Below are 26,032 nucleotides of genomic sequence, written 5' to 3'. Positions count from 1 at the left end.
CTACCCGGGAGGCTGAGGCAGAAGGATCACTCGAGCCCAGGAGTTTGAAGTTGCTGTGAGCTAGGCTGACGCCACGGCACTCACTCTAGCCTGGGCAACAAACCGAGACTCTGTCTCAAAAAAAAAAAAAAAAATGAATCCGAAGAGAAAAGTAAAAGGAGGCCTGTGGAGCAGGTCTGGGTGTGACTCCGGATCCCCGAACATCAGGTGCCACCACCAAAGATTCCTACGTGTAGCCCATAGAACCCCAAAAGCAACGGGAGGAGTTCTGGTCACATACTCCCTCAAAATGACATCCTGGCCTTCTTCTGGAACTCCCTCCCCTCTCAGACTCTCAAGGTTTCCTCCAGCGTGTCGGCTCCCACAGAGCAGACCTTTGGTCTGAGACCTGACTGTCCAGAAGCCAGGCATGCTGCCGCGTGGCGGCGGTGTCACGGCTCGGGACAAGAGGAGGCCCCACGGTGCGGGCTGGGGCGCCAGGCACCGCGGCGGGCGCCGAGGGTGGGGGTCCCCCCCACCCCGGGCCGCCCCCGCACTCCCAGAAACGCGACAGAACCAGAGGCAAAAAAAAAAAGAAGAAGCCTACGGCACCCGGTATTCCCGGGCGGTCTCCCATCCAAGTTCTAACCAGGCCCGAGCCTGCTTAGCTTCCGAGACCAGACGGGATCGGGCGCGTTCGGGGTGGTGTGGCCGTGGACGGCGGAGGGCGCCCCTGCCCCGCTCAAGAAGCCGAGCCTCTCTGCGCTTCCCCGCCGCCTCCTCCCGCCCCAGGCCCCGCGCCGGGTCGGGCCTGTTGAGTTCGCCGGCCGGGTCCCGCGGGCTCCGAGGGACGAAGGTGACAGGCGGGGCGGGCAGGGAGCGGCGGGCCGGGGTTGGGGGCTGTCTCTGTATACACACACACTCACACGCACTCACTCACTCACTCACACTCACACAAGATGCGCCTCCACGGCTGGACCCGCCAAGGTGGAGACCTTCAAGCCCCCCTCCTCTCCTTGCCTGGCCTCCTTCACCTCCCCGCCCCCCACCCCCAGCGCGCCGGGGCCGCTGACTGCGCACGGGCGGGAGGGGCGGGGCGCTCGCCCTTTGACCCCAGCCAGGGGCGGCCCTCCCCCACAACCCCTTTCAGCTGCGCCCCCCACCCTGTGGCCTGGCGGCCGCCTATTCCCCCGGGCCAGGGCTGGGGCACAGCGCACGGGGGAGGGGAGCCAGTGTATGGGGCGTCTCTCTCTCTCGGGATGTGTCCCATGGGTGGGGTGGGGTGGCGTGGTTTGTGGGGCGCTGAAGAAATCAGTCCCCTCCATCTCCTCCCTCTGGAAAACACCCAAGCCCTTGGAGAACTGCCCGCACCTCTACCTACCGTGGGGGCCGGGACCCTCCTCTGTGTCCTCCTGTGGCCCAGTCCAAGGGGCCTGGGCCTGGCCGGGGCTGCATTGGACCCCAACCACCCTGGCGTGTGGACTCGCCAAAAATCGGTGATTAGATATTGGATTCCAGCGTCATTGAGGTCATTTCACTAATGAGTGCACCGCAAAGAGTTTCCTAATCCATCTGTGAGGGTGGCAACCGAAAGAGAATTTTAGAGCTGACAGAATAGGCGAGGAAAGGCATAGGAGATTTCCACACCCAGTAAGGAAGCCTTTCCCGAAGTGGAAGAAAGAAAGGAGCAAACAGAGACACCGGTAGCCCGCCCGGATCAGAGTCTGCCCCTGAGAGAAAGTACCCTGACCAGGTTCACCCGTGGGTGGGTCGCGAGCTAGCGGCATTCAGAAGAGCGAGGCCCGCAGTCTGTGCAGAAGACACCTGCACTCGGGTGTGTGTGGCGGCACAATTCACAAGCAGCTCCAGATGTTAAACCAAGGAGAAGCCAGGGAGTTCCCAACGCCCCAGGTGTCCTCAGCCCACGACTGGCTGCTGTGGGAATGCGAAGCCCGGCTCCTGGTCTCAGAGCGGGGCAACCAGGAGGTGTGATGTCCACCCCGGCGTTCCCAGGAGGATCAGACTGAAGCTGGGACTTGGCCTGAAAGTGTCCCCTCGCATGGCCACCCCCTTCCCCTTCCTGCTCCTCTACTCCTGGTGCCCCTCCATCCAGGGGCCAGACCTTAAAGAGTCACCCGCAAGAGAATCCTGGTCCCAAAGGAGCCTTCTGGGGGACCCCTGCTGAGAGAGGTTGTGGGCCTGGCCCGCTGGGGCTCTGCCCGACCCAGGGCTGAGAGATGCAACCTCCCAGCTCTGGGTCCCTGCAGGAAGTGTTGGCAAGCACAGGGCCAGTCCTCCAAAGGCCCAGGTGCAGGGAGCCCAGGCCAAGCAGCCTGTGGAAGAAGCCACATGCTGTGCCACCCCGGGGAACACGACTGCAGGCCACGGCCCTTCCCACCTCCTCCTCCTCCTCCTCCTCCTCCCACCCCGCCCCCGCCCCCGCCCCCACATGGCACAGGGCCCAGAGACACCTCAGACACTTGCTACCCAAAGTGCAAAGGGCATCAGTTGCTCCTCCAAACCCCCCCCCAGCCCAGCAGACCGCGTTGTCCAGCCAGCCCCCGGGCCTCCCTGGGGAGCCCAGCACAAAAGTGCAGACACCCACCGGACCCTCAATCTCAGTTTTCGGATGTTTTTGCCACTCTAAGGACCCGCAGGCCAGCTGGGCCTTCTGGCAGGACAGAGAGCCCCGGAATCCGACGTGGAGAGCTGGGTGTACGTCCCCATGAGGAGGCGGTCCCCACCTCCGCGGCTATCCCCTTGCGGGGAGCGGCAGCCGCGGGGCCTCAGAGAAGACACCAGGCTGGGCCCCCACGGCACAGCGGGAGCACGTCCCCCGCAGGCCACTTAGCGACGGCGGCCAGCCGGCGGATGGTTGGGTTGCGCGAGACGCTGCGGCCGCCCTGCTACCGGGTTCCTGGGAGGGCGTCCTGGAACCAGCGTCCACACCAAGCCCTTGGAAGGCCCAGGCGACGGAGGAGCCCCGTCAGGCAGGGGCCGAGGACGGTGACGGCCCGGGCGGGGAGGAGCGTGTCAGGCAGGGGCAGAGGACGGTGACAGGTGACAGGCCGGGCGGGAAGGAGTCAGTCAGGCAGGGGCCGTGGAGGAGACGGGCTGGGTAAGGGTTAGGGTTAGTGTCAGGGCACAAGTCACAATCGCAAAGACCTGGAAGCCACCCGAGTGCCCATCGACCCACGAGTGGGTAAGTAAAATGTGGCCCGTGGACACCACGGAGTGCTATTCGGCTATGAGGAGCAGCGGTGAGGGGGCACCTCTCGTGGTTCTCCTGGCCAGAGCTGGAACCCGTTCCAGTAAGCCAAGTATCCCAAGAATGGACACACGAGCACCACGTGCTCGCGCTCACCAGCAAATGGGTACGAACCGATGGACACCTAAGTGGACACAGAGGAATCACCTTCTTCGGGTGGGTGTCGGGCGGGTGGGGGGAGGGGATGGGCATACACATCCATTAGGAATGGGGTGGGTACGCACCGACTGGGGGATGGGCGCACTTGAAGCTCTGACCCGAGGGGGGAGGCTGGGAGAGGGCAACGCACCCGACCTTAACATTGGTGCCCCCACAATATGCTGGAACAACATGAGAGGTAAATGAATAAGAACACGGGGGGGGGAGGGGGGCACGGGCAACACATGTCACCTTAACACTTGGACTCCCATCATCTGCTTGAAAAGAGAGAGAAAAGAAAATGCAATAATAGAGATAAGAGACACTTTTTAAAAATAATGAATCCGGCCGGGCGCTGTGGCTCACGCCTGTAATCCTAGCTCTTGGGAGGCCGAGGCGGGCGGATTGCTCAAGGTCAGGAGTTCAAAACCAGCCTGAGCAAGAGCGAGACCCCGTCTCTACTATAAATAGAAAGAAATTAATTGGCCAACTGATATATATATAAAAAATTAGCGGGGCATGGTGGCGCATGCCTGCAGTCCCAGCTACCCGGGAGGCTGAGGCAGAAGGATCACTCGAGCCCAGGAGTTTGAAGTTGCTGTGAGCTAGGCTGACGCCACGGCACTCACTCTAGCCTGGGCAACAAACCGAGACTCTGTCTCAAAAAAAAAAAAAAAAATGAATCCGAAGAGAAAAGTAAAAGGAGGCCTGTGGAGCAGGTCTGGGTGTGACTCCGGATCCCCGAACATCAGGTGCCACCACCAAAGATTCCTACGTGTAGCCCATAGAACCCCAAAAGCAACGGGAGGAGTTCTGGTCACATACTCCCTCAAAATGACATCCTGGCCTTCTTCTGGAACTCCCTCCCCTCTCAGACTCTCAAGGTTTCCTCCAGCGTGTCGGCTCCCACAGAGCAGACCTTTGGTCTGAGACCTGACTGTCCAGAAGCCAGGCATGCTGCCGCGTGGCGGCGGTGTCACGGCTCGGGACAAGAGGAGGCCCCACGGTGCGGGCTGGGGCGCCAGGCACCGCGGCGGGCGCCGAGGGTGGGGGTCCCCCCCACCCCGGGCCGCCCCCGCACTCCCAGAAACGCGACAGAACCAGAGGCAAAAAAAAAAAGAAGAAGCCTACGGCACCCGGTATTCCCGGGCGGTCTCCCATCCAAGTTCTAACCAGGCCCGAGCCTGCTTAGCTTCCGAGACCAGACGGGATCGGGCGCGTTCGGGGTGGTGTGGCCGTGGACGGCGGAGGGCGCCCCTGCCCCGCTCAAGAAGCCGAGCCTCTCTGCGCTTCCCCGCCGCCTCCTCCCGCCCCAGGCCCCGCGCCGGGTCGGGCCTGTTGAGTTCGCCGGCCGGGTCCCGCGGGCTCCGAGGGACGAAGGTGACAGGCGGGGCGGGCAGGGAGCGGCGGGCCGGGGTTGGGGGCTGTCTCTGTATACACACACACTCACACGCACTCACTCACTCACTCACACTCACACAAGATGCGCCTCCACGGCTGGACCCGCCAAGGTGGAGACCTTCAAGCCCCCCTCCTCTCCTTGCCTGGCCTCCTTCACCTCCCCGCCCCCCACCCCCAGCGCGCCGGGGCCGCTGACTGCGCACGGGCGGGAGGGGCGGGGCGCTCGCCCTTTGACCCCAGCCAGGGGCGGCCCTCCCCCACAACCCCTTTCAGCTGCGCCCCCCACCCTGTGGCCTGGCGGCCGCCTATTCCCCCGGGCCAGGGCTGGGGCACAGCGCACGGGGGAGGGGAGCCAGTGTATGGGGCGTCTCTCTCTCTCGGGATGTGTCCCATGGGTGGGGTGGGGTGGCGTGGTTTGTGGGGCGCTGAAGAAATCAGTCCCCTCCATCTCCTCCCTCTGGAAAACACCCAAGCCCTTGGAGAACTGCCCGCACCTCTACCTACCGTGGGGGCCGGGACCCTCCTCTGTGTCCTCCTGTGGCCCAGTCCAAGGGGCCTGGGCCTGGCCGGGGCTGCATTGGACCCCAACCACCCTGGCGTGTGGACTCGCCAAAAATCGGCGATTAGATATTGGATTCCAGCGTCATTGAGGTCATTTCACTAATGAGTGCACCGCAAAGAGTTTCCTAATCCATCTGTGAGGGTGGCAACCGAAAGAGAATTTTAGAGCTGACAGAATAGGCGAGGAAAGGCATAGGAGATTTCCACACCCAGTAAGGAAGCCTTTCCCGAAGTGGAAGAAAGAAAGGAGCAAACAGAGACACCGGTAGCCCGCCCGGATCAGAGTCTGCCCCTGAGAGAAAGTACCCTGACCAGGTTCACCCGTGGGTGGGTCGCGAGCTAGCGGCATTCAGAAGAGCGAGGCCCGCAGTCTGTGCAGAAGACACCTGCACTCGGGTGTGTGTGGCGGCACAATTCACAAGCAGCTCCAGATGTTAAACCAAGGAGAAGCCAGGGAGTTCCCAACGCCCCAGGTGTCCTCAGCCCACGACTGGCTGCTGTGGGAATGCGAAGCCCGGCTCCTGGTCTCAGAGCGGGGCAACCAGGAGGTGTGATGTCCACCCCGGCGTTCCCAGGAGGATCAGACTGAAGCTGGGACTTGGCCTGAAAGTGTCCCCTCGCATGGCCACCCCCTTCCCCTTCCTGCTCCTCTACTCCTGGTGCCCCTCCATCCAGGGGCCAGACCTTAAAGAGTCACCCGCAAGAGAATCCTGGTCCCAAAGGAGCCTTCTGGGGGACCCCTGCTGAGAGAGGTTGTGGGCCTGGCCCGCTGGGGCTCTGCCCGACCCAGGGCTGAGAGATGCAACCTCCCAGCTCTGGGTCCCTGCAGGAAGTGTTGGCAAGCACAGGGCCAGTCCTCCAAAGGCCCAGGTGCAGGGAGCCCAGGCCAAGCAGCCTGTGGAAGAAGCCACATGCTGTGCCACCCCGGGGAACACGACTGCAGGCCACGGCCCTTCCCACCTCCTCCTCCTCCTCCTCCTCCTCCCACCCCGCCCCCGCCCCCGCCCCCACATGGCACAGGGCCCAGAGACACCTCAGACACTTGCTACCCAAAGTGCAAAGGGCATCAGTTGCTCCTCCAAACCCCCCCCCAGCCCAGCAGACCGCGTTGTCCAGCCAGCCCCCGGGCCTCCCTGGGGAGCCCAGCACAAAAGTGCAGACACCCACCGGACCCTCAATCTCAGTTTTCGGATGTTTTTGCCACTCTAAGGACCCGCAGGCCAGCTGGGCCTTCTGGCAGGACAGAGAGCCCCGGAATCCGACGTGGAGAGCTGGGTGTACGTCCCCATGAGGAGGCGGTCCCCACCTCCGCGGCTATCCCCTTGCGGGGAGCGGCAGCCGCGGGGCCTCAGAGAAGACACCAGGCTGGGCCCCCACGGCACAGCGGGAGCACGTCCCCCGCAGGCCACTTAGCGACGGCGGCCAGCCGGCGGATGGTTGGGTTGCGCGAGACGCTGCGGCCGCCCTGCTACCGGGTTCCTGGGAGGGCGTCCTGGAACCAGCGTCCACACCAAGCCCTTGGAAGGCCCAGGCGACGGAGGAGCCCCGTCAGGCAGGGGCCGAGGACGGTGACGGCCCGGGCGGGGAGGAGCGTGTCAGGCAGGGGCAGAGGACGGTGACAGGTGACAGGCCGGGCGGGAAGGAGTCAGTCAGGCAGGGGCCGTGGAGGAGACGGGCTGGGTAAGGGTTAGGGTTAGTGTCAGGGCACAAGTCACAATCGCAAAGACCTGGAAGCCACCCGAGTGCCCATCGACCCACGAGTGGGTAAGTAAAATGTGGCCCGTGGACACCACGGAGTGCTATTCGGCTATGAGGAGCAGCGGTGAGGGGGCACCTCTCGTGGTTCTCCTGGCCAGAGCTGGAACCCGTTCCAGTAAGCCAAGTATCCCAAGAATGGACACACGAGCACCACGTGCTCGCGCTCACCAGCAAATGGGTACGAACCGATGGACACCTAAGTGGACACAGAGGAATCACCTTCTTCGGGTGGGTGTCGGGCGGGTGGGGGGAGGGGATGGGCATACACATCCATTAGGAATGGGGTGGGTACGCACCGACTGGGGGATGGGCGCACTTGAAGCTCTGACCCGAGGGGGGAGGCTGGGAGAGGGCAACGCACCCGACCTTAACATTGGTGCCCCCACAATATGCTGGAACAACATGAGAGGTAAATGAATAAGAACACGGGGGGGGGAGGGGGGCACGGGCAACACATGTCACCTTAACACTTGGACTCCCATCATCTGCTTGAAAAGAGAGAGAAAAGAAAATGCAATAATAGAGATAAGAGACACTTTTTAAAAATAATGAATCCGGCCGGGCGCTGTGGCTCACGCCTGTAATCCTAGCTCTTGGGAGGCCGAGGCGGGCGGATTGCTCAAGGTCAGGAGTTCAAAACCAGCCTGAGCAAGAGCGAGACCCCGTCTCTACTATAAATAGAAAGAAATTAATTGGCCAACTGATATATATATAAAAAATTAGCGGGGCATGGTGGCGCATGCCTGCAGTCCCAGCTACCCGGGAGGCTGAGGCAGAAGGATCACTCGAGCCCAGGAGTTTGAAGTTGCTGTGAGCTAGGCTGACGCCACGGCACTCACTCTAGCCTGGGCAACAAACCGAGACTCTGTCTCAAAAAAAAAAAAAAAAATGAATCCGAAGAGAAAAGTAAAAGGAGGCCTGTGGAGCAGGTCTGGGTGTGACTCCGGATCCCCGAACATCAGGTGCCACCACCAAAGATTCCTACGTGTAGCCCATAGAACCCCAAAAGCAACGGGAGGAGTTCTGGTCACATACTCCCTCAAAATGACATCCTGGCCTTCTTCTGGAACTCCCTCCCCTCTCAGACTCTCAAGGTTTCCTCCAGCGTGTCGGCTCCCACAGAGCAGACCTTTGGTCTGAGACCTGACTGTCCAGAAGCCAGGCATGCTGCCGCGTGGCGGCGGTGTCACGGCTCGGGACAAGAGGAGGCCCCACGGTGCGGGCTGGGGCGCCAGGCACCGCGGCGGGCGCCGAGGGTGGGGGTCCCCCCCACCCCGGGCCGCCCCCGCACTCCCAGAAACGCGACAGAACCAGAGGCAAAAAAAAAAAGAAGAAGCCTACGGCACCCGGTATTCCCGGGCGGTCTCCCATCCAAGTTCTAACCAGGCCCGAGCCTGCTTAGCTTCCGAGACCAGACGGGATCGGGCGCGTTCGGGGTGGTGTGGCCGTGGACGGCGGAGGGCGCCCCTGCCCCGCTCAAGAAGCCGAGCCTCTCTGCGCTTCCCCGCCGCCTCCTCCCGCCCCAGGCCCCGCGCCGGGTCGGGCCTGTTGAGTTCGCCGGCCGGGTCCCGCGGGCTCCGAGGGACGAAGGTGACAGGCGGGGCGGGCAGGGAGCGGCGGGCCGGGGTTGGGGGCTGTCTCTGTATACACACACACTCACACGCACTCACTCACTCACTCACACTCACACAAGATGCGCCTCCACGGCTGGACCCGCCAAGGTGGAGACCTTCAAGCCCCCCTCCTCTCCTTGCCTGGCCTCCTTCACCTCCCCGCCCCCCACCCCCAGCGCGCCGGGGCCGCTGACTGCGCACGGGCGGGAGGGGCGGGGCGCTCGCCCTTTGACCCCAGCCAGGGGCGGCCCTCCCCCACAACCCCTTTCAGCTGCGCCCCCCACCCTGTGGCCTGGCGGCCGCCTATTCCCCCGGGCCAGGGCTGGGGCACAGCGCACGGGGGAGGGGAGCCAGTGTATGGGGCGTCTCTCTCTCTCGGGATGTGTCCCATGGGTGGGGTGGGGTGGCGTGGTTTGTGGGGCGCTGAAGAAATCAGTCCCCTCCATCTCCTCCCTCTGGAAAACACCCAAGCCCTTGGAGAACTGCCCGCACCTCTACCTACCGTGGGGGCCGGGACCCTCCTCTGTGTCCTCCTGTGGCCCAGTCCAAGGGGCCTGGGCCTGGCCGGGGCTGCATTGGACCCCAACCACCCTGGCGTGTGGACTCGCCAAAAATCGGCGATTAGATATTGGATTCCAGCGTCATTGAGGTCATTTCACTAATGAGTGCACCGCAAAGAGTTTCCTAATCCATCTGTGAGGGTGGCAACCGAAAGAGAATTTTAGAGCTGACAGAATAGGCGAGGAAAGGCATAGGAGATTTCCACACCCAGTAAGGAAGCCTTTCCCGAAGTGGAAGAAAGAAAGGAGCAAACAGAGACACCGGTAGCCCGCCCGGATCAGAGTCTGCCCCTGAGAGAAAGTACCCTGACCAGGTTCACCCGTGGGTGGGTCGCGAGCTAGCGGCATTCAGAAGAGCGAGGCCCGCAGTCTGTGCAGAAGACACCTGCACTCGGGTGTGTGTGGCGGCACAATTCACAAGCAGCTCCAGATGTTAAACCAAGGAGAAGCCAGGGAGTTCCCAACGCCCCAGGTGTCCTCAGCCCACGACTGGCTGCTGTGGGAATGCGAAGCCCGGCTCCTGGTCTCAGAGCGGGGCAACCAGGAGGTGTGATGTCCACCCCGGCGTTCCCAGGAGGATCAGACTGAAGCTGGGACTTGGCCTGAAAGTGTCCCCTCGCATGGCCACCCCCTTCCCCTTCCTGCTCCTCTACTCCTGGTGCCCCTCCATCCAGGGGCCAGACCTTAAAGAGTCACCCGCAAGAGAATCCTGGTCCCAAAGGAGCCTTCTGGGGGACCCCTGCTGAGAGAGGTTGTGGGCCTGGCCCGCTGGGGCTCTGCCCGACCCAGGGCTGAGAGATGCAACCTCCCAGCTCTGGGTCCCTGCAGGAAGTGTTGGCAAGCACAGGGCCAGTCCTCCAAAGGCCCAGGTGCAGGGAGCCCAGGCCAAGCAGCCTGTGGAAGAAGCCACATGCTGTGCCACCCCGGGGAACACGACTGCAGGCCACGGCCCTTCCCACCTCCTCCTCCTCCTCCTCCTCCTCCCACCCCGCCCCCGCCCCCGCCCCCACATGGCACAGGGCCCAGAGACACCTCAGACACTTGCTACCCAAAGTGCAAAGGGCATCAGTTGCTCCTCCAAACCCCCCCCCAGCCCAGCAGACCGCGTTGTCCAGCCAGCCCCCGGGCCTCCCTGGGGAGCCCAGCACAAAAGTGCAGACACCCACCGGACCCTCAATCTCAGTTTTCGGATGTTTTTGCCACTCTAAGGACCCGCAGGCCAGCTGGGCCTTCTGGCAGGACAGAGAGCCCCGGAATCCGACGTGGAGAGCTGGGTGTACGTCCCCATGAGGAGGCGGTCCCCACCTCCGCGGCTATCCCCTTGCGGGGAGCGGCAGCCGCGGGGCCTCAGAGAAGACACCAGGCTGGGCCCCCACGGCACAGCGGGAGCACGTCCCCCGCAGGCCACTTAGCGACGGCGGCCAGCCGGCGGATGGTTGGGTTGCGCGAGACGCTGCGGCCGCCCTGCTACCGGGTTCCTGGGAGGGCGTCCTGGAACCAGCGTCCACACCAAGCCCTTGGAAGGCCCAGGCGACGGAGGAGCCCCGTCAGGCAGGGGCCGAGGACGGTGACGGCCCGGGCGGGGAGGAGCGTGTCAGGCAGGGGCAGAGGACGGTGACAGGTGACAGGCCGGGCGGGAAGGAGTCAGTCAGGCAGGGGCCGTGGAGGAGACGGGCTGGGTAAGGGTTAGGGTTAGTGTCAGGGCACAAGTCACAATCGCAAAGACCTGGAAGCCACCCGAGTGCCCATCGACCCACGAGTGGGTAAGTAAAATGTGGCCCGTGGACACCACGGAGTGCTATTCGGCTATGAGGAGCAGCGGTGAGGGGGCACCTCTCGTGGTTCTCCTGGCCAGAGCTGGAACCCGTTCCAGTAAGCCAAGTATCCCAAGAATGGACACACGAGCACCACGTGCTCGCGCTCACCAGCAAATGGGTACGAACCGATGGACACCTAAGTGGACACAGAGGAATCACCTTCTTCGGGTGGGTGTCGGGCGGGTGGGGGGAGGGGATGGGCATACACATCCATTAGGAATGGGGTGGGTACGCACCGACTGGGGGATGGGCGCACTTGAAGCTCTGACCCGAGGGGGGAGGCTGGGAGAGGGCAACGCACCCGACCTTAACATTGGTGCCCCCACAATATGCTGGAACAACATGAGAGGTAAATGAATAAGAACACGGGGGGGGGGAGGGGGGCACGGGCAACACATGTCACCTTAACACTTGGACTCCCATCATCTGCTTGAAAAGAGAGAGAAAAGAAAATGCAATAATAGAGATAAGAGACACTTTTTAAAAATAATGAATCCGGCCGGGCGCTGTGGCTCACGCCTGTAATCCTAGCTCTTGGGAGGCCGAGGCGGGCGGATTGCTCAAGGTCAGGAGTTCAAAACCAGCCTGAGCAAGAGCGAGACCCCGTCTCTACTATAAATAGAAAGAAATTAATTGGCCAACTGATATATATATAAAAAATTAGCGGGGCATGGTGGCGCATGCCTGCAGTCCCAGCTACCCGGGAGGCTGAGGCAGAAGGATCACTCGAGCCCAGGAGTTTGAAGTTGCTGTGAGCTAGGCTGACGCCACGGCACTCACTCTAGCCTGGGCAACAAACCGAGACTCTGTCTCAAAAAAAAAAAAAAAAATGAATCCGAAGAGAAAAGTAAAAGGAGGCCTGTGGAGCAGGTCTGGGTGTGACTCCGGATCCCCGAACATCAGGTGCCACCACCAAAGATTCCTACGTGTAGCCCATAGAACCCCAAAAGCAACGGGAGGAGTTCTGGTCACATACTCCCTCAAAATGACATCCTGGCCTTCTTCTGGAACTCCCTCCCCTCTCAGACTCTCAAGGTTTCCTCCAGCGTGTCGGCTCCCACAGAGCAGACCTTTGGTCTGAGACCTGACTGTCCAGAAGCCAGGCATGCTGCCGCGTGGCGGCGGTGTCACGGCTCGGGACAAGAGGAGGCCCCACGGTGCGGGCTGGGGCGCCAGGCACCGCGGCGGGCGCCGAGGGTGGGGGTCCCCCCACCCCGGGCCGCCCCCGCACTCCCAGAAACGCGACAGAACCAGAGGCAAAAAAAAAAAGAAGAAGCCTACGGCACCCGGTATTCCCGGGCGGTCTCCCATCCAAGTTCTAACCAGGCCCGACCCTGCTTAGCTTCCGAGACCAGACGGGATCGGGCGCGTTCGGGGTGGTGTGGCCGTGGACGGCGGAGGGCGCCCCTGCCCCGCTCAAGAAGCCGAGCCTCTCTGCGCTTCCCCGCCGCCTCCTCCCGCCCCAGGCCCCGCGCCGGGTCGGGCCTGTTGAGTTCGCCGGCCGGGTCCCGCGGGCTCCGAGGGACGGGGGTGACAGGCGGGGCGGGCAGGGAGCGGCGGGCCGGGGTTGGGGGCTGTCTCTGTATACACACACACTCACACGCACTCACTCACTCACTCACACTCACACAAGATGCGCCTCCACGGCTGGACCCGCCAAGGTGGAGACCTTCAAGCCCCCCTCCTCTCCTTGCCTGGCCTCCTTCACCTCCCCGCCCCCCACCCCCAGCGCGCCGGGGCCGCTGACTGCGCACGGGCGGGAGGGGCGGGGCGCTCGCCCTTTGACCCCAGCCAGGGGCGGCCCTCCCCCACAACCCCTTTCAGCTGCGCCCCCCACCCTGTGGCCTGGCGGCCGCCTATTCCCCCGGGCCAGGGCTGGGGCACAGCGCACGGGGGAGGGGAGCCAGTGTATGGGGCGTCTCTCTCTCTCGGGATGTGTCCCATGGGTGGGGTGGGGTGGCGTGGTTTGTGGGGCGCTGAAGAAATCAGTCCCCTCCATCTCCTCCCTCTGGAAAACACCCAAGCCCTTGGAGAACTGCCCGCACCTCTACCTACCGTGGGGGCCGGGACCCTCCTCTGTGTCCTCCTGTGGCCCAGTCCAAGGGGCCTGGGCCTGGCCGGGGCTGCATTGGACCCCAACCACCCTGGCGTGTGGACTCGCCAAAAATCGGCGATTAGATATTGGATTCCAGCGTCATTGAGGTCATTTCACTAATGAGTGCACCGCAAAGAGTTTCCTAATCCATCTGTGAGGGTGGCAACCGAAAGAGAATTTTAGAGCTGACAGAATAGGCGAGGAAAGGCATAGGAGATTTCCACACCCAGTAAGGAAGCCTTTCCCGAAGTGGAAGAAAGAAAGGAGCAAACAGAGACACCGGTAGCCCGCCCGGATCAGAGTCTGCCCCTGAGAGAAAGTACCCTGACCAGGTTCACCCGTGGGTGGGTCGCGAGCTAGCGGCATTCAGAAGAGCGAGGCCCGCAGTCTGTGCAGAAGACACCTGCACTCGGGTGTGTGTGGCGGCACAATTCACAAGCAGCTCCAGATGTTAAACCAAGGAGAAGCCAGGGAGTTCCCAACGCCCCAGGTGTCCTCAGCCCACGACTGGCTGCTGTGGGAATGCGAAGCCCGGCTCCTGGTCTCAGAGCGGGGCAACCAGGAGGTGTGATGTCCACCCCGGCGTTCCCAGGAGGATCAGACTGAAGCTGGGACTTGGCCTGAAAGTGTCCCCTCGCATGGCCACCCCCTTCCCCTTCCTGCTCCTCTACTCCTGGTGCCCCTCCATCCAGGGGCCAGACCTTAAAGAGTCACCCGCAAGAGAATCCTGGTCCCAAAGGAGCCTTCTGGGGGACCCCTGCTGAGAGAGGTTGTGGGCCTGGCCCGCTGGGGCTCTGCCCGACCCAGGGCTGAGAGATGCAACCTCCCAGCTCTGGGTCCCTGCAGGAAGTGTTGGCAAGCACAGGGCCAGTCCTCCAAAGGCCCAGGTGCAGGGAGCCCAGGACAAGCAGCCTGTGGAAGAAGCCACATGCTGTGCCACCCCGGGGAACACGACTGCAGGCCACGGCCCTTCCCACCTCCTCCTCCTCCTCCTCCTCCTCCTCCTCCTCCTCCTCCCACCCCGCCCCCGCCCCCGCCCCCACATGGCACAGGGCCCAGAGACACCTCAGACACTTGCTACCCAAAGTGCAAAGGGCATCAGTTGCTCCTCCAAACCCCCCCCCCAGCCCAGCAGACCGCGTTGTCCAGCCAGCCCCCGGGCCTCCCTGGGGAGCCCAGCACAAAAGTGCAGACACCCACCGGACCCTCAATCTCAGTTTTCGGATGTTTTTGCCACTCTAAGGACCCGCAGGCCAGCTGGGCCTTCTGGCAGGACAGAGAGCCCCGGAATCCGACGTGGAGAGCTGGGTGTACGTCCCCATGAGGAGGCGGTCCCCACCTCCGCGGCTATCCCCTTGCGGGGAGCGGCAGCCGCGGGGCCTCAGAGAAGACACCAGGCTGGGCCCCCACGGCACAGCGGGAGCACGTCCCCCGCAGGCCACTTAGCGACGGCGGCCAGCCGGCGGATGGTTGGGTTGCGCGAGACGCTGCGGCCGCCCTGCTACCGGGTTCCTGGGAGGGCGTCCTGGAACCAGCGTCCACACCAAGCCCTTGGAAGGCCCAGGCGACGGAGGAGCCCCGTCAGGCAGGGGCCGAGGACGGTGACGGCCCGGGCGGGGAGGAGCGTGTCAGGCAGGGGCAGAGGACGGTGACAGGTGACAGGCCGGGCGGGAAGGAGTCAGTCAGGCAGGGGCCGTGGAGGAGACGGGCTGGGTAAGGGTTAGGGTTAGTGTCAGGGCACAAGTCACAATCGCAAAGACCTGGAAGCCACCCGAGTGCCCATCGACCCACGAGTGGGTAAGTAAAATGTGGCCCGTGGACACCACGGAGTGCTATTCGGCTATGAGGAGCAGCGGTGAGGGGGCACCTCTCGTGGTTCTCCTGGCCAGAGCTGGAACCCGTTCCAGTAAGCCAAGTATCCCAAGAATGGACACACGAGCACCACGTGCTCGCGCTCACCAGCAAATGGGTACGAACCGATGGACACCTAAGTGGACACAGAGGAATCACCTTCTTCGGGTGGGTGTCGGGCGGGTGGGGGGAGGGGATGGGCATACACATCCATTAGGAATGGGGTGGGTACGCACCGACTGGGGGATGGGCGCACTTGAAGCTCTGACCCGAGGGGGGAGGCTGGGAGAGGGCAACGCACCCGACCTTAACATTGGTGCCCCCACAATATGCTGGAACAACATGAGAGGTAAATGAATAAGAACACGGGGGGGGGGAGGGGGGCACGGGCAACACATGTCACCTTAACACTTGGACTCCCATCATCTGCTTGAAAAGAGAGAGAAAAGAAAATGCAATAATAGAGATAAGAGACACTTTTTAAAAATAATGAATCCGGCCGGGCGCTGTGGCTCACGCCTGTAATCCTAGCTCTTGGGAGGCCGAGGCGGGCGGATTGCTCAAGGTCAGGAGTTCAAAACCAGCCTGAGCAAGAGCGAGACCCCGTCTCTACTATAAATAGAAAGAAATTAATTGGCCAACTGATATATATATAAAAAATTAGCGGGGCATGGTGGCGCATGCCTGCAGTCCCAGCTACCCGGGAGGCTGAGGCAGAAGGATCACTCGAGCCCAGGAGTTTGAAGTTGCTGTGAGCTAGGCTGACGCCACGGCACTCACTCTAGCCTGGGCAACAAACCGAGACTCTGTCTCAAAAAAAAAAAAAAAAATGAATCCGAAGAGAAAAGTAAAAGGAGGCCTGTGGAGCAGGTCTGGGTGTGACTCCGGATCCCCGAACATCAGGTGCCACCACCAAAGATTCCTACGTGTAGCCCATAGAACCCCAAAAGCAACGGGAGGAGTTCTGGTCACATACTCCCTCAAAATGACATCCTGGCCTTCTTCTGGAACTCCCTCCCCTCTCAGACTCTCAAGGTTTCCTCCAGCGTGTCGGCTCCCACAGAGCAGACCTTTGGTCTGAGACCTGACTGTCCAGAAGCCAGGCATGCTGCCGCGTGGCGGCGGTGTCACGGCTCGGGACAAGAGGAGGCCCCACGGTGCGGGCTGGGGCGCCAGGCACCGCGGCGGGCGCCGAGGGTGGGGGTCCCCCCCACCCCGGGCCGCCCCCGCACTCCCAGAAACGTGACAGAACCAGAGGCAAAAAAAAAAAGAAGAAGCCTACGGCACCCGGTATTCCCGGGCGGTCTCCCATCCAAGTTCTAACCAGGCCCGACCCTGCTTAGCTTCCGAGACCAGACGGGATCGGGCGCGTTCGGGGTGGTGTGGCCGTGGACGGCGTGGCCGTGGACGGCGGAGGGCGCCCCTGCCCCGCTCAAGAAGCCGAGCCTCTCCGCGCTTCCCCGCCGCCTCCTCCCGCCCCAGGCCCCGCGCCGGGTCGGGCCTGTTGAGTTCGCCGGCCGGGTCCCGCGGGCTCCGAGGGACGGGGGTGACAGGCGGGGCGGGCAGGGAGCGGCGGGCCGGGGTTGGGGGCTGTCTCTGTATACACACACACTCACACTCACACTCACTCACTCACTCACACTCACACTCACACAAGATGCGCCTCCACGGCTGGACCCGCCAAGGTGGAGACCTTCAAGCCCCCCTCCTCTCCTTGCCTGGCCTCCTTCACCTCCCCGCCCCCCACCCCCAGCGTGCCGGGGCCGCTGACTGCGCACGGGCGGGAGGGGCGGGCCACTCGCCCTTTGACCCCAGCCAGGGGCGGCCCTCCCCCACAACCCCTTTCAGCTGCGCCCCCCACCCTGTGGCCTGGCGGCCGCCTATTCCCCCGGGCCAGGGCTGGGGCACAGCGCACGGGGGAGGGGAGCCAGTGTATGGGGCGTCTCTCTCTCTCTCGGGATGTGTCCCATGGGTGGGGTGGGGTGGCGTGGTTTGTGGGGCGCTGAAGAAATCAGTCCCCTCCATCTCCTCCCTCTGGAAAACACCCAAGCCCTTGGAGAACTGCCCGCACCTCTACCTACCGTGGGGGCCGGGACCCTCCTCTGTGTCCTCCTGTGGCCCAGTCCAAGGGGCCTGGGCCTGGCCGGGGCTGCATTGGACCCCAACCACCCTGGCGTGTGGACTCGCCAAAAATCGGCGATTAGATATTGGATTCCAGCGTCATTGAGGTCATTTCACTAATGAGTGCACCGCAAAGAGTTTCCTAATCCATCTGTGAGGGTGGCAACCGAAAGAGAATTTTAGAGCTGACAGAATAGGCGAGGAAAGGCATAGGAGATTTCCACACCCAGTAAGGAAGCCTTTCCCGAAGTGGAAGAAAGAAAGGAGCAAACAGAGACACCGGTAGCCCGCCCGGATCAGAGTCTGCCCCTGAGAGAAAGTACCCTGACCAGGTTCACCCGTGGGTGGGTCGCGAGCTAGCGGCATTCAGAAGAGCGAGGCCCGCAGTCTGTGCAGAAGACACCTGCACTCGGGTGTGTGTGGCGGCACAATTCACAAGCAGCTCCAGATGTTAAACCAAGGAGAAGCCAGGGAGTTCCCAACGCCCCAGGTGTCCTCAGCCCACGACTGGCTGCTGTGGGAATGCGAAGCCCGGCTCCTGGTCTCAGAGCGGGGCAACCAGGAGGTGTGATGTCCACCCCGGCGTTCCCAGGAGGATCAGACTGAAGCTGGGACTTGGCCTGAAAGTGTCCCCTCGCATGGCCACCCCCTTCCCCTTCCTGCTCCTCTACTCCTGGTGCCCCTCCATCCAGGGGCCAGACCTTAAAGAGTCACCCGCAAGAGAATCCTGGTCCCAAAGGAGCCTTCTGGGGGACCCCTGCTGAGAGAGGTTGTGGGCCTGGCCCGCTGGGGCTCTGCCCGACCCAGGGCTGAGAGATGCAACCTCCCAGCTCTGGGTCCCTGCAGGAAGTGTTGGCAAGCACAGGGCCAGTCCTCCAAAGGCCCAGGTGCAGGGAGCCCAGGACAAGCAGCCTGTGGAAGAAGCCACATGCTGTGCCACCCCGGGGAACACGACTGCAGGCCACGGCCCTTCCCACCTCCTCCTCCTCCTCCTCCTCCTCCTCCTCCTCCTCCTCCCACCCCGCCCCCGCCCCCGCCCCCACATGGCACAGGGCCCAGAGACACCTCAGACACTTGCTACCCAAAGTGCAAAGGGCATCAGTTGCTCCTCCAAACCCCCCCCCCAGCCCAGCAGACCGCGTTGTCCAGCCAGCCCCCGGGCCTCCCTGGGGAGCCCAGCACAAAAGTGCAGACACCCACCGGACCCTCAATCTCAGTTTTCGGATGTTTTTGCCACTCTAAGGACCCGCAGGCCAGCTGGGCCTTCTGGCAGGACAGAGAGCCCCGGAATCCGACGTGGAGAGCTGGGTGTACGTCCCCATGAGGAGGCGGTCCCCACCTCCGCGGCTATCCCCTTGCGGGGAGCGGCAGCCGCGGGGCCTCAGAGAAGACACCAGGCTGGGCCCCCACGGCACAGCGGGAGCACGTCCCCCGCAGGCCACTTAGCGACGGCGGCCAGCCGGCGGATGGTTGGGTTGCGCGAGACGCTGCGGCCGCCCTGCTACCGGGTTCCTGGGAGGGCGTCCTGGAACCAGCGTCCACACCAAGCCCTTGGAAGGCCCAGGCGACGGAGGAGCCCCGTCAGGCAGGGGCCGAGGACGGTGACGGCCCGGGCGGGGAGGAGCGTGTCAGGCAGGGGCAGAGGACGGTGACAGGTGACAGGCCGGGCGGGAAGGAGTCAGTCAGGCAGGGGCCGTGGAGGAGACGGGCTGGGTAAGGGTTAGGGTTAGTGTCAGGGCACAAGTCACAATCGCAAAGACCTGGAAGCCACCCGAGTGCCCATCGACCCACGAGTGGGTAAGTAAAATGTGGCCCGTGGACACCACGGAGTGCTATTCGGCTATGAGGAGCAGCGGTGAGGGGGCACCTCTCGTGGTTCTCCTGGCCAGAGCTGGAACCCGTTCCAGTAAGCCAAGTATCCCAAGAATGGACACACGAGCACCACGTGCTCGCGCTCACCAGCAAATGGGTACGAACCGATGGACACCTAAGTGGACACAGAGGAATCACCTTCTTCGGGTGGGTGTCGGGCGGGTGGGGGGAGGGGATGGGCATACACATCCATTAGGAATGGGGTGGGTACGCACCGACTGGGGGATGGGCGCACTTGAAGCTCTGACCCGAGGGGGGAGGCTGGGAGAGGGCAACGCACCCGACCTTAACATTGGTGCCCCCACAATATGCTGGAACAACATGAGAGGTAAATGAATAAGAACACGGGGGGGGGGAGGGGGGCACGGGCAACACATGTCACCTTAACACTTGGACTCCCATCATCTGCTTGAAAAGAGAGAGAAAAGAAAATGCAATAATAGAGATAAGAGACACTTTTTAAAAATAATGAATCCGGCCGGGCGCTGTGGCTCACGCCTGTAATCCTAGCTCTTGGGAGGCCGAGGCGGGCGGATTGCTCAAGGTCAGGAGTTCAAAACCAGCCTGAGCAAGAGCGAGACCCCGTCTCTACTATAAATAGAAAGAAATTAATTGGCCAACTGATATATATATAAAAAATTAGCGGGGCATGGTGGCGCATGCCTGCAGTCCCAGCTACCCGGGAGGCTGAGGCAGAAGGATCACTCGAGCCCAGGAGTTTGAAGTTGCTGTGAGCTAGGCTGACGCCACGGCACTCACTCTAGCCTGGGCAACAAACCGAGACTCTGTCTCAAAAAAAAAAAAAAAAATGAATCCGAAGAGAAAAGTAAAAGGAGGCCTGTGGAGCAGGTCTGGGTGTGACTCCGGATCCCCGAACATCAGGTGCCACCACCAAAGATTCCTACGTGTAGCCCATAGAACCCCAAAAGCAACGGGAGGAGTTCTGGTCACATACTCCCTCAAAATGACATCCTGGCCTTCTTCTGGAACTCCCTCCCCTCTCAGACTCTCAAGGTTTCCTCCAGCGTGTCGGCTCCCACAGAGCAGACCTTTGGTCTGAGACCTGACTGTCCAGAAGCCAGGCATGCTGCCGCGTGGCGGCGGTGTCACGGCTCGGGACAAGAGGAGGCCCCACGGTGCGGGCTGGGGCGCCAGGCACCGCGGCGGGCGCCGAGGGTGGGGGTCCCCCCCACCCCGGGCCGCCCCCGCACTCCCAGAAACGTGACAGAACCAGAGGCAAAAAAAAAAAGAAGAAGCCTACGGCACCCGGTATTCCCGGGCGGTCTCCCATCCAAGTTCTAACCAGGCCCGACCCTGCTTAGCTTCCGAGACCAGACGGGATCGGGCGCGTTCGGGGTGGTGTGGCCGTGGACGGCGTGGCCGTGGACGGCGGAGGGCGCCCCTGCCCCGCTCAAGAAGCCGAGCCTCTCCGCGCTTCCCCGCCGCCTCCTCCCGCCCCAGGCCCCGCGCCGGGTCGGGCCTGTTGAGTTCGCCGGCCGGGTCCCGCGGGCTCCGAGGGACGGGGGTGACAGGCGGGGCGGGCAGGGAGCGGCGGGCCGGGGTTGGGGGCTGTCTCTGTATACACACACACTCACACTCACACTCACTCACTCACTCACACTCACACTCACACAAGATGCGCCTCCACGGCTGGACCCGCCAAGGTGGAGACCTTCAAGCCCCCCTCCTCTCCTTGCCTGGCCTCCTTCACCTCCCCGCCCCCCACCCCCAGCGTGCCGGGGCTGCTGACTGCGCACGGGCGGGAGGGGCGGGCCACTCGCCCTTTGACCCCAGCCAGGGGCGGCCCTCCCCCACAACCCCTTTCAGCTGCGCCCCCCACCCTGTGGCCTGGCGGCCGCCTATTCCCCCGGGCCAGGGCTGGGGCACAGCGCACGGGGGAGGGGAGCCAGTGTATGGGGCGTCTCTCTCTCTCGGGATGTGTCCCATGGGTGGGGTGGGGTGGCGTGGTTTGTGGGGCGCTGAAGAAATCAGTCCCCTCCATCTCCTCCCTCTGGAAAACACCCAAGCCCTTGGAGAACTGCCCGCACCTCTACCTACCGTGGGGGCCGGGACCCTCCTCTGTGTCCTCCTGTGGCCCAGTCCAAGGGGCCTGGGCCTGGCCGGGGCTGCATTGGACCCCAACCACCCTGGCGTGTGGACTCGCCAAAAATCGGCGATTAGATATTGGATTCCAGCGTCATTGAGGTCATTTCACTAATGAGTGCACCGCAAAGAGTTTCCTAATCCATCTGTGAGGGTGGCAACTGAAAGAGAATTTTAGAGCTGACAGAATAGGCGAGGAAAGGCATAGGAGATTTCCACACCCAGTAAGGAAGCCTTTCCCGAAGTGGAAGAAAGAAAGGAGCAAACAGAGACACCGGTAGCCCGCCCGGATCAGAGTCTGCCCCTGAGAGAAAGTACCCTGACCAGGTTCACCCGTGGGTGGGTCGCGAGCTAGCGGCATTCAGAAGAGCGAGGCCCGCAGTCTGTGCAGAAGACACCTGCACTCGGGTGTGTGTGGCGGCACAATTCACAAGCAGCTCCAGATGTTAAACCAAGGAGAAGCCAGGGAGTTCCCAACGCCCCAGGTGTCCTCAGCCCACGACTGGCTGCTGTGGGAATGCGAAGCCCGGCTCCTGGTCTCAGAGCGGGGCAACCAGGAGGTGTGATGTCCACCCCGGCGTTCCCAGGAGGATCAGACTGAAGCTGGGACTTGGCCTGAAAGTGTCCCCTCGCATGGCCACCCCCTTCCCCTTCCTGCTCCTCTACTCCTGGTGCCCCTCCATCCAGGGGCCAGACCTTAAAGAGTCACCCGCAAGAGAATCCTGGTCCCAAAGGAGCCTTCTGGGGGACCCCTGCTGAGAGAGGTTGTGGGCCTGGCCCGCTGGGGCTCTGCCCGACCCAGGGCTGAGAGATGCAACCTCCCAGCTCTGGGTCCCTGCAGGAAGTGTTGGCAAGCACAGGGCCAGTCCTCCAAAGGCCCAGGTGCAGGGAGCCCAGCCCAAGCAGCCTGTGGAAGAAGCCACATGCTGTGCCACCCCGGGGAACACGACTGCAGGCCAGGGCCCTTCCCACCTCCTCCTCCTCCTCCTCCTCCTCCTCCTCCTCCTCCTCCTCCTCCTCCCACCCCGCCCCCGCCCCCGCCCCCACATGGCACAGGGCCCAGAGACACCTCAGACACTTGCTACCCAAAGTGCAAAGGGCATCAGTTGCTCCTCCAAACCCCCCCCCCAGCCCAGCAGACCGCGTTGTCCAGCCAGCCCCCGGGCCTCCCTGGGGAGCCCAGCACAAAAGTGCAGACACCCACCGGACCCTCAATCTCAGTTTTCGGATGTTTTTGCCACTCTAAGGACCCGCAGGCCAGCTGGGCCTTCTGGCAGGACAGAGAGCCCCGGAATCCGACGTGGAGAGCTGGGTGTACGTCCCCATGAGGAGGCGGTCCCCACCTCCGCGGCTATCCCCTTGCGGGGAGCGGCAGCCGCGGGGCCTCAGAGAAGACACCAGGCTGGGCCCCCACGGCACAGCGGGAGCACGTCCCCCGCAGGCCACTTAGCGACGGCGGCCAGCCGGCGGACGGTTGGGTTGCGCGAGACGCTGCGGCCGCCCTGCTACCGGGTTCCTGGGAGGGCGTCCTGGAACCAGCGTCCACACCAAGCCCTTGGAAGGCCCAGGCGACGGAGGAGCCCCGTCAGGCAGGGGCCGAGGACGGTGACGGCCCGGGCGGGGAGGAGCGTGTCAGGCAGGGGCAGAGGACGGTGACAGGTGACAGGCCGGGCGGGAAGGAGTCAGTCAGGCAGGGGCCGTGGAGGAGACGGGCTGGGTAAGGGTTAGGGTTAGTGTCAGGGCACAAGTCACAATCGCAAAGACCTGGAAGCCACCCGAGTGCCCATCGACCCACGAGTGGGTAAGTAAAATGTGGCCCGTGGACACCACGGAGTGCTATTCGGCTATGAGGAGCAGCGGTGAGGGGGCACCTCTCGTGGTTCTCCTGGCCAGAGCTGGAACCCGTTCCAGTAAGCCAAGTATCCCAAGAATGGACACACGAGCACCACGTGCTCGCGCTCACCAGCAAATGGGTACGAACCGATGGACACCTAAGTGGACACAGAGGAATCACCTTCTTCGGGTGGGTGTCGGGCGGGTGGGGGGAGGGGATGGGCATACACATCCATTAGGAATGGGGTGGGTACGCACCGACTGGGGGATGGGCGCACTTGAAGCTCTGACCCGAGGGGGGAGGCTGGGAGAGGGCAACGCACCCGACCTTAACATTGGTGCCCCCACAATATGCTGGAACAACATGAGAGGTAAATGAATAAGAACACGGGGGGGGGGGAGGGGGGCACGGGCAACACATGTCACCTTAACACTTGGACTCCCATCATCTGCTTGAAAAGAGAGAGAAAAGAAAATGCAATAATAGAGATAAGAGACACTTTTTAAAAATAATGAATCCGGCCGGGCGCTGTGGCTCACGCCTGTAATCCTAGCTCTTGGGAGGCCGAGGCGGGCGGATTGCTCAAGGTCAGGAGTTCAAAACCAGCCTGAGCAAGAGCGAGACCCCGTCTCTACTATAAATAGAAAGAAATTAATTGGCCAACTGATATATATATAAAAAATTAGCGGGGCATGGTGGCGCATGCCTGCAGTCCCAGCTACCCGGGAGGCTGAGGCAGAAGGATCACTCGAGCCCAGGAGTTTGAAGTTGCTGTGAGCTAGGCTGACGCCACGGCACTCACTCTAGCCTGGGCAACAAACCGAGACTCTGTCTCAAAAAAAAAAAAAAAAATGAATCCGAAGAGAAAAGTAAAAGGAGGCCTGTGGAGCAGGTCTGGGTGTGACTCCGGATCCCCGAACATCAGGTGCCACCACCAAAGATTCCTACGTGTAGCCCATAGAACCCCAAAAGCAACGGGAGGAGTTCTGGTCACATACTCCCTCAAAATGACATCCTGGCCTTCTTCTGGAACTCCCTCCCCTCTCAGACTCTCAAGGTTTCCTCCAGCGTGTCGGCTCCCACAGAGCAGACCTTTGGTCTGAGACCTGACTGTCCAGAAGCCAGGCATGCTGCCGCGTGGCGGCGGTGTCACGGCTCGGGACAAGAGGAGGCCCCACGGTGCGGGCTGGGGCGCCAGGCACCGCGGCGGGCGCCGAGGGTGGGGGTCCCCCCACCCCGGGCCGCCCCCGCACTCCCAGAAACGCGACAGAACCAGAGGCAAAAAAAAAAAGAAGAAGCCTACGGCACCCGGTATTCCCGGGCGGTCTCCCATCCAAGTTCTAACCAGGCCCGACCCTGCTTAGCTTCCGAGACCAGACGGGATCGGGCGCGTTCGGGGTGGTGTGGCCGTGGACGGCGGAGGGCGCCCCTGCCCCGCTCAAGAAGCCGAGCCTCTCTGCGCTTCCCCGCCGCCTCCTCCCGCCCCAGGCCCCGCGCCGGGTCGGGCCTGTTGAGTTCGCCGGCCGGGTCCCGCGGGCTCCGAGGGACGGGGGTGACAGGCGGGGCGGGCAGGGAGCGGCGGGCCGGGGTTGGGGGCTGTCTCTGTATACACACACACTCACACGCACTCACTCACTCACTCACACTCACACAAGATGCGCCTCCACGGCTGGACCCGCCAAGGTGGAGACCTTCAAGCCCCCCTCCTCTCCTTGCCTGGCCTCCTTCACCTCCCCGCCCCCCACCCCCAGCGCGCCGGGGCCGCTGACTGCGCACGGGCGGGAGGGGCGGGGCGCTCGCCCTTTGACCCCAGCCAGGGGCGGCCCTCCCCCACAACCCCTTTCAGCTGCGCCCCCCACCCTGTGGCCTGGCGGCCGCCTATTCCCCCGGGCCAGGGCTGGGGCACAGCGCACGGGGGAGGGGAGCCAGTGTATGGGGCGTCTCTCTCTCTCGGGATGTGTCCCATGGGTGGGGTGGGGTGGCGTGGTTTGTGGGGCGCTGAAGAAATCAGTCCCCTCCATCTCCTCCCTCTGGAAAACACCCAAGCCCTTGGAGAACTGCCCGCACCTCTACCTACCGTGGGGGCCGGGACCCTCCTCTGTGTCCTCCTGTGGCCCAGTCCAAGGGGCCTGGGCCTGGCCGGGGCTGCATTGGACCCCAACCACCCTGGCGTGTGGACTCGCCAAAAATCGGCGATTAGATATTGGATTCCAGCGTCATTGAGGTCATTTCACTAATGAGTGCACCGCAAAGAGTTTCCTAATCCATCTGTGAGGGTGGCAACCGAAAGAGAATTTTAGAGCTGACAGAATAGGCGAGGAAAGGCATAGGAGATTTCCACACCCAGTAAGGAAGCCTTTCCCGAAGTGGAAGAAAGAAAGGAGCAAACAGAGACACCGGTAGCCCGCCCGGATCAGAGTCTGCCCCTGAGAGAAAGTACCCTGACCAGGTTCACCCGTGGGTGGGTCGCGAGCTAGCGGCATTCAGAAGAGCGAGGCCCGCAGTCTGTGCAGAAGACACCTGCACTCGGGTGTGTGTGGCGGCACAATTCACAAGCAGCTCCAGATGTTAAACCAAGGAGAAGCCAGGGAGTTCCCAACGCCCCAGGTGTCCTCAGCCCACGACTGGCTGCTGTGGGAATGCGAAGCCCGGCTCCTGGTCTCAGAGCGGGGCAACCAGGAGGTGTGATGTCCACCCCGGCGTTCCCAGGAGGATCAGACTGAAGCTGGGACTTGGCCTGAAAGTGTCCCCTCGCATGGCCACCCCCTTCCCCTTCCTGCTCCTCTACTCCTGGTGCCCCTCCATCCAGGGGCCAGACCTTAAAGAGTCACCCGCAAGAGAATCCTGGTCCCAAAGGAGCCTTCTGGGGGACCCCTGCTGAGAGAGGTTGTGGGCCTGGCCCGCTGGGGCTCTGCCCGACCCAGGGCTGAGAGATGCAACCTCCCAGCTCTGGGTCCCTGCAGGAAGTGTTGGCAAGCACAGGGCCAGTCCTCCAAAGGCCCAGGTGCAGGGAGCCCAGGCCAAGCAGCCTGTGGAAGAAGCCACATGCTGTGCCACCCCG

At 62.8% G+C, this 26,032-nt stretch overlaps 7 pseudogenes; all 7 read right to left on the bottom strand.

Annotated features, from left to right (window-relative positions):
* Window positions 1-579: 579 nt before the first annotated feature.
* LOC142868477 (uncharacterized) lies at window positions 580-698 on the bottom strand (annotated as a pseudogene).
* A 3,811-nt stretch (window positions 699-4,509) lies between these two features.
* On the bottom strand, window positions 4,510-4,628 carry LOC142868475 (uncharacterized; annotated as a pseudogene).
* Window positions 4,629-8,439: 3,811 nt separating this feature from the next.
* On the bottom strand, window positions 8,440-8,558 carry LOC142868474 (uncharacterized; annotated as a pseudogene).
* Window positions 8,559-12,369: 3,811 nt separating this feature from the next.
* LOC142868513 (uncharacterized) lies at window positions 12,370-12,488 on the bottom strand (annotated as a pseudogene).
* A 3,828-nt stretch (window positions 12,489-16,316) lies between these two features.
* On the bottom strand, window positions 16,317-16,435 carry LOC142868512 (uncharacterized; annotated as a pseudogene).
* A 3,853-nt stretch (window positions 16,436-20,288) lies between these two features.
* LOC142868511 (uncharacterized) lies at window positions 20,289-20,407 on the bottom strand (annotated as a pseudogene).
* A 3,860-nt stretch (window positions 20,408-24,267) lies between these two features.
* On the bottom strand, window positions 24,268-24,386 carry LOC142868510 (uncharacterized; annotated as a pseudogene).
* Window positions 24,387-26,032: the final 1,646 nt, after the last annotated feature.

The sequence above is a fragment of the Microcebus murinus genome, unplaced genomic scaffold, assembly GCF_040939455.1.
Source record: "Microcebus murinus isolate Inina unplaced genomic scaffold, M.murinus_Inina_mat1.0 scaf032_hap2_Mmur4.0, whole genome shotgun sequence".
Classification (NCBI taxonomy): Eukaryota; Metazoa; Chordata; class Mammalia; order Primates; family Cheirogaleidae; genus Microcebus; species Microcebus murinus.
The sequence above is the reverse complement of the archived record's forward strand: the minus strand, read 5'-3'. Positions and strand labels throughout refer to the sequence as shown.